Genomic DNA, 6924 nt, shown 5'->3' with positions numbered 1-6924 from the left:
CTGTAAGACAATGAAGTTCTGTTGTTTCAGCCACCCAGTCGGAGGGATTTGTTGTTGCAGCTCCAGGAAGCTAATACACCTGCCTTTCTACCGTGGTTTCTTCAGGGCCCAGCTAAGTGTCAGAGAGGGCAGAGAGGGGCCCTCACCTTCAGGATGGACAGTGCTGCCTGACTCCTCTCTTGCTTTCAGGGCCTCTGTCTTGGCTGGCACCCCAATGCTGGTATTTTGTGGGGTGTAGGTATTCCTCTGCCTACTCTGGTGTGGTCCTTACCAGAGTGAGAGAACCTGGTTACCTCCTGTGGCCTCTTCCTGGCCCTGGAGAAGCGCACATTCTCTTTCCACAGCCAAGGTAGGCCTGCAGGCTCTGCAGCTGCCCCCGACCTTCCTCTCCTCCGGGTAATTTCTTATCCTGCCTTCTCTGGGTGAGAATAGGCTCAGTCCCTACTCCCAACGAAGTGCTCCCCACCACAAACCTTGGGAGATGAGTGATAAACCCTCCCAGGAATATCTGTGCCCTGGAGTGCGCGTGGGGTCCCTGCAGTGCTGTCGGCCTCAATTGGGAAATGCACGTGCCCCCTCTGCAGCACCCGAATCTCTAGGAGACGGTCTCTGGAGCCCCTGCCAATAGCTTGCGGCGGGGGGCGGGGGGGGAGCAGGGAAGTCAGAGCACTTCAGGTAACATAGATGCTCCCTCACATGCTCACACTGCTCTCCCTTTGCTTTAAATAGGCTGAAGGTGGGCTGAGGAGGTGAGGAGTAAAGACAGTGCAGACACATCTCAGCAAATGTGGGGAGGGATTCTGGCAACTCCCATGTGGGCAGTCCCCGAGGCCCTGGCTTTGTGGTTTCCGCTGGAGGACTCCCATTCCCATCCCGCTACAGAAGAACAAGTCTGTCTGTAGGAGATCAACTACTCTCTGAGCACAGGGGCCACACTCTCCTTTCTCCTACCTTCACCTGCATCCACAGGGAGAGAGGGGGCAGTGGCAGAGTGGCTAGCAGTCCAGGCTCTGGAGTCAAGTTCAAGTCCCTGCTCAGATACTTACTCAGCTGTGGAATTCAGGTAAGTGACTCAGCCTTTCTCAGCCCCTGTGTCCCCAGCTGTTCACACGGGACAGAAGGCAATGAAGTGAACACCTGCCACGGTTGAAACCCAGCCACTGCCCCCAGCGTTGGGAGTGGGTCCTGACCTTCCAAGAATGATGGAAGCGTGGGCCAGACCCTGGTGCGTGCTGTGGGCCTTCTCTTCCAGCAGAGTGTACGTATGCAAATCTCTTATATATGATTCCAGTTATAAAGCTCTGGACGCTCCGTGGCTTATCACTGGATTACAAGGAATCGCTCCACACTATGGAGTAAAGGAAGAGCAGAATGAGACCAAAAGTACATTGGTACCTGGTAGGATCCTTGAGCCACCTGAGATGCCCACTAACTGGCTTAGAACTTTGAAAAAACGCAGATCTAAACTCCTGGGGGATTTTTTACCATCCCACAATGCACTGAGCCAAATCTCACTTCACCAAGGACTTTCAAAGTTAAAGGAGTCTGTGCATTTAGCAGTGTGCTATGGTGCAATCTCAGTGATTCTTAACATCGACTAATATGTGCATTTTAAATGGGAAAAATTGTCACAGACCCCCCAGTGGTGGCTAAATTTATTTTGATCATATTGTTACTTAAATATATACAAACAAAAAAGTATAAATTTCTTATGCTTTTAGTTCTCACACAGCTATAAAACCAAAACACAATCACAAATTAAATGCAAACAAAACTATGAAACCATTAAAATTCAAATTAATGGCATTAATTTAATGTGACAGATGATGTTTTGCTGAAAGTAAAATAACCAATGTTGGGTTTAAAAAACAGAGGGATGTGATCCCATTTTGAGTCCAGCTTGCTATCAAGTAGGTTGTTTTGATGCTTGAGCATGCTGGGCCATCATTAGAGTGATTATCAATATTATTATCCGCCTGGTGCACGAATTCATGCAATTCATGCATGGGCGGGGTCTGGTGGCTCGGGGCCGATTGGGCCAGGCTGCCTGGGGGAGGGGCTATGGGTGGTTGGCAGGCCAGCCCCGCCCCCTGGTTGAACTCCCAGTTGAACTCCTGGTCGAACTCCCAGTGGAGGGGACAATTTGCATATTAGCCTTTTATTATATAGAATTAGTCTCCTAAATAAAGATTTTATCAATATTATTATTTTCCATGAGTTACAATGGATATGCTTTTAACCACAGACCTAGGATTTTGACGGGTCAATCAATTTATAGAGTATTCCAAAATATAACAACCTAAAAAGAGGAAATATAGGTCATTTAGCAAGACCCTTTCCAGTTGTGTACCCTTCCTGTAGTGCTGTCTCACAAGTTGTTACAACCCCAAATGGCATTTGCTCCGGCACCTACTTGCAAAGTGGTGACCATGATTCTGGCCGTTGGTGTGTGGCCTGCCCGTGTTTGATGACTGTTTGATGACTCAGTCCTCCCTCCGCTTGTCTCTATTTGAACAATCGCTAAACCTTTGTTTGCACAGCAGCCCATGAAGTCATTTGGCCTTCATTTTGCAAAAAACATGATAGTAAACACAATGTAAATGCAACCTTAGGTCCCCGAAGCATTATTTGGTGATGACATGAGCATCCACATACAACACCAATGGGGTCTCACTAATATTTTTCAATTTTTGAAATGAAAACATCACAGAATCCAAGGCTGGATTTCTATTCTGGGTCATTTACTGACCCACTGTGTTCTGTTGGTCAACTCTTTCCTTTAGACTTCTCCTGCTCATCATACTAATTATTCTGTGTTTTGGTCATTATCACATGGATTTCCCCAACCTCTCCACAAGGTCAAATATTCTCATTGGACAGACAGGAAACTGGAACCCAGGTACACAGCTAGTGAGGGCCGAGGCGGGGTTAGAAGGCAGGGCTGTCTGAACCCAGAGGCATCACACGGCGGTGCCTAGCTGCTCCTAGGCTCCTCAGTCCCCTGGGGAACCCCTGTCTTGGGACCTGAGCCTCCTCTCCTCACCCCTCGCACCCACACATACCTGGCCATAGAGCACAGTCCTGGAGAAAGGGCGAGAACAGCCTGATTCATCCTGCCACACACCTGATGACCCACATCAGCCCTCTTCTCAGCTCTGGACAACATCCACCCTCCTAAATGACAAGGGATATTTTCTTAAGTGAAAATTGGACATGGATCTTGATAACTGAATTTTTCCTGATGGGTGAATTCACATTTATTTATTTGCTTTGTGAAAAGACAGATGTAAGTAGGTAACTGAAATCATATTTAATACACACATGAATATATAGCTATATATAAGCACACACATTACATGTGCATGTATATAGCACTATATACATATATGTTTATATGTATGTATATATGTATACATGTATGTGTACATATGTGTATGAATAAAAGAGATGACAGAGAATGACCTTTTCTGGAATTGGAATTGTGCTACCAAAACAGAATTTGTGGTTGTTGTGTTTTTTTTTTTGCAGTTGAGGCATAGTTCATTAGGGAGGGGTCTTCAGAGAGCAGCTGTCTACTTGGGCCTTGAACACTGACCTCTCCAATCCTTGGTGCCAGGGAGGCCATAGCTGGAGTCCCTCCCTTTGGAAGCCATAAAGATACCTCATCTTATTTCAGAAGCCCCTGCAGACACCATCACTCTTGAAACCCTCCCTCTTCCAGACTTGGGGTGTGTCTGTGTGTGCGTGCGGGCGTGTGCACGTGTGCAGTCTTGAGTGATGTCTAGGATTCTCTGGGATTTTGGTTCCAGTGGGGAATTCCAGTTCAGCCCTAGGGAACTTTGCCCTTGGATCTGTTCTGCCCAAATTCAAGGAAGCAATCTTAAGGGAGCACCCCTTTAACAGCCATCCTTCCTACCCATGAATCTTACACTAAAAAAATTATTTCTTCTGGAGATAATGAACTCATTCTTTAATTTTTATGAAACAAAAACATTTATACTTGACCACCGGAGAGTTTAATTGGCATGTAGCTCATGCTTGTGAGACCAGCAGAGTTGATAGACTAGCAGCTAAAACAAAGACATTTGACATTTTAGTTATTCATGCGGCCTTGCTCAGGGCACAAGCACAATGATCACTGAGCTGTTTGAAATAGTGATGCTGCCGCATTTGTCAGAGAATACATAGTGTCCACCATCCACCACTGGGTCTCAGGAGAACTCTGGAACAAGCAGGGGGAATCGGGCCCAACTGGGCTTATTTGAGTGCAAGAAACCCTGCTAGTTGCTGGGCTACAAGGAGGAGCACATCTTTGCACTTGAAGGGTTCCTGGTCCAGGAATGAAGCCAATTATTTGGTCCTGGAGCTTCCTGGGTATTTTAAAAACTCGCTGCTATATGTAGAGGGTGGATGAGAGGCAGAGACTAAGCAGGAGCACCCTAAGGGACCCTCTAAGGATGTCAGAGGACCTCGCCTGCCCAGGGCGACCAGGGCTCATATCTGTAGTTCCTGGGGCAGAGTAACAGGGATCTTGAATCACTGGGTGTAGGGTCTCCAGGAGCCTGGGCCTTCAAGGCCGACAGCCTGCCTCCCTCAGCTCCTGCTCTGGCCCCAGCTCCCTCGCTGTGGAGCTGGCCATGGTTCCCCGAATCCCAGCCTCCTGTGCTGCTCTTTGCCACCAAAGTACCTTGATCTCTATACCCTCCCACCCCCGATCCCCACAGTCCCCCCACAGCAGCCTCTGGCCCAGGGCGGATGCTCAGTGTGTATTTTGTGAGTTGACTCACAGAGGCCTCCCTGGCCCAGCTGCTCATCGAGCCTACACGGTGGCCCTTTGTCTCAGTGAAGTCCTACTCTGTGGACGGTTGGGCTGGCGAAAGTCCCTCTCTGTTCAATGAGCTCCCTCACATTTCCTGTCTTCATTTCTTTCCTACACACATTTCTACCCCATCTCACACATTCCCAACCCTCTCCGCCATCACTAGTGCTGTCTCCTAAGAAAATCGACAAGACTGAACAGACTGCAGATGCAATTACTCACTCAGATTGGTCTTAGCAGAGCCTTTGCTGGCCATCTCAGTGTGAGCGTCTCCTCCATCCGTTACGGTCTGGGTCCTGGTTGGCCACTCTGTGGGTCAGGCGGTGCCTCTTGTCAAGGCAGAAGGAGCAAGCACCTTTGCTGGGGCAAGTGGGGCTGCCCAGGCCGCGGGCCAGCTGTTCCTGGGCAGAGTGGCAGGGCCTCAGGGTCCCTGCATTTGAAATAACAATGACAGAGCCAAGGTGGCAGGTCCTAAGAGTCTTTGCTGGTCATTGTTTCTGAGGCCTTCAGCCTGTGTGGGCCTCTGACGGGAGGAGGGGGTCAGAGCCAGAGGTCAGCTGTGTGGGTGGGAGGGCCTGGCTGGCCTGTGTGCTGGGGCCAGGGAGCAAGACCCACTCCCCCATCACTGCCCAGGAGAAGTTGCCAGTTGACCTGGGTGGCGTGGGCGACATAGGTTGGGTTACCAGGAAGCAGTCACTGAGAAGGGGCTCCGTGTGCAGGATGCAGATCAGAGTTCACTTGAGACCCGTGGGGAAAGGGTAGGAGGCAGGCCGGGCGAGCTGCAGCACAGGCTCGTGGACAGCCTTGGCTCAGACGGCCACCAGAGTCACCCCCGTGGGCTCAGCCAGCCAGCCTGCTGCACGTTTCCTCTATCAGTCATTGGGTGCAAGCCATCCCATGGAGTCTATGACTTGGGGAAGGCAGCGCTGTGGAGCTGGGGCAGCCCTGTGGGGGTGACCATGGAAGACTGCACTCCTAGCAGCTGGAGCAGCGGTCCTTCCTCGCAGGGAGATGTGCGTGGTACATCCCACAAGTGATGTGTCATCCTGAGACTGGAAGCCAGGTCCTGATCGGAAATGACAGTGAGGGGGGTGGGGCCTGCTGAAGTTCAAACCACATCCCAAACAGCAACCAGAAGCCCAGCCCGAGGATGGTGTCGGCTGTCCAGGCAGGACATGGAGAAGCAAGCACTAGGTGGGATTCCAGTCAACCTGGGGCGGGTGGGGAGGAGTAGAGAGAAAGATTATTCTGCCCTCTATGTGCCTGCAAACCAAGGAAAGGACAAAGGCCAGGCAGAGGCTTAATTGTCGGGGTCACAGGGTGACTCCAGACCCCTTCTCTGGGGGAGGATGGGATTGGGGGCCCTAGGACACCTCCTGGCTAGTGGCCTGGGCCATGATTGAGATACATTGTGAGGAAGGAAATGAGATAAAGCATGGAAAGTGCTTAGTCCTCAGTAAGCGTCTCAGTGCTGGTGGTTACAATTATTACTAACATTCCTTGCAGAAGAGTGGGCAGGGCTGGACAGTGATTGATGCCTCAGGGGTGCATTCATCAGCTCCCTTTCTGAAGATGCTGATTGTACTCCCTAGACATTGGGGCGGTGGCAGAGGGGGAGGGTAACCTACCCGTGGAGCAAAGATAGCTGTGATCTTACTACCGGTGGTTAAAAGGCGTCTGACTCACCCTTCTCCCCCGCCATTCATTCATTTATTTAGGAAAAGCATTCATTCATTTATTGATGTAAAAAATATCAAGCACATGGTATGTTTTAATGACATATTCTGGTGCAAGAGAAAATAGCGGTGATAAAATAGACCTGCCTCCATGGGGCTTATGTTTTCAAAGGGGAGAAAGACAGCAAACAAAGCCCGTAGTATGTGAGCTGGTGCTAAATGTCATGAAGAAAAATAAAGCAGAGGAGGGGGGTCAGGAGTATGGTGAGGGGGCTGGGCTTACACTTGTATGTATAGTGTGGACAGGGAAGGACATGGAGAAAATGGTATGTGAGCAATGATCTGAGGGAGGGAGGAGGACGCTCTGCAGATGTCTGCGAGAAAAGCGTCACAGGCAGATAAGGGACAAGAGCAATGGCCTTGGGCGGG

Source organism: Myotis lucifugus, unplaced genomic scaffold (assembly GCF_000147115.1).
Source record: "Myotis lucifugus unplaced genomic scaffold, Myoluc2.0 scaffold_330, whole genome shotgun sequence".
In the NCBI taxonomy this organism is placed as follows: Eukaryota; Metazoa; Chordata; class Mammalia; order Chiroptera; family Vespertilionidae; genus Myotis; species Myotis lucifugus.
This window is presented reverse-complemented; position numbering follows the sequence as displayed.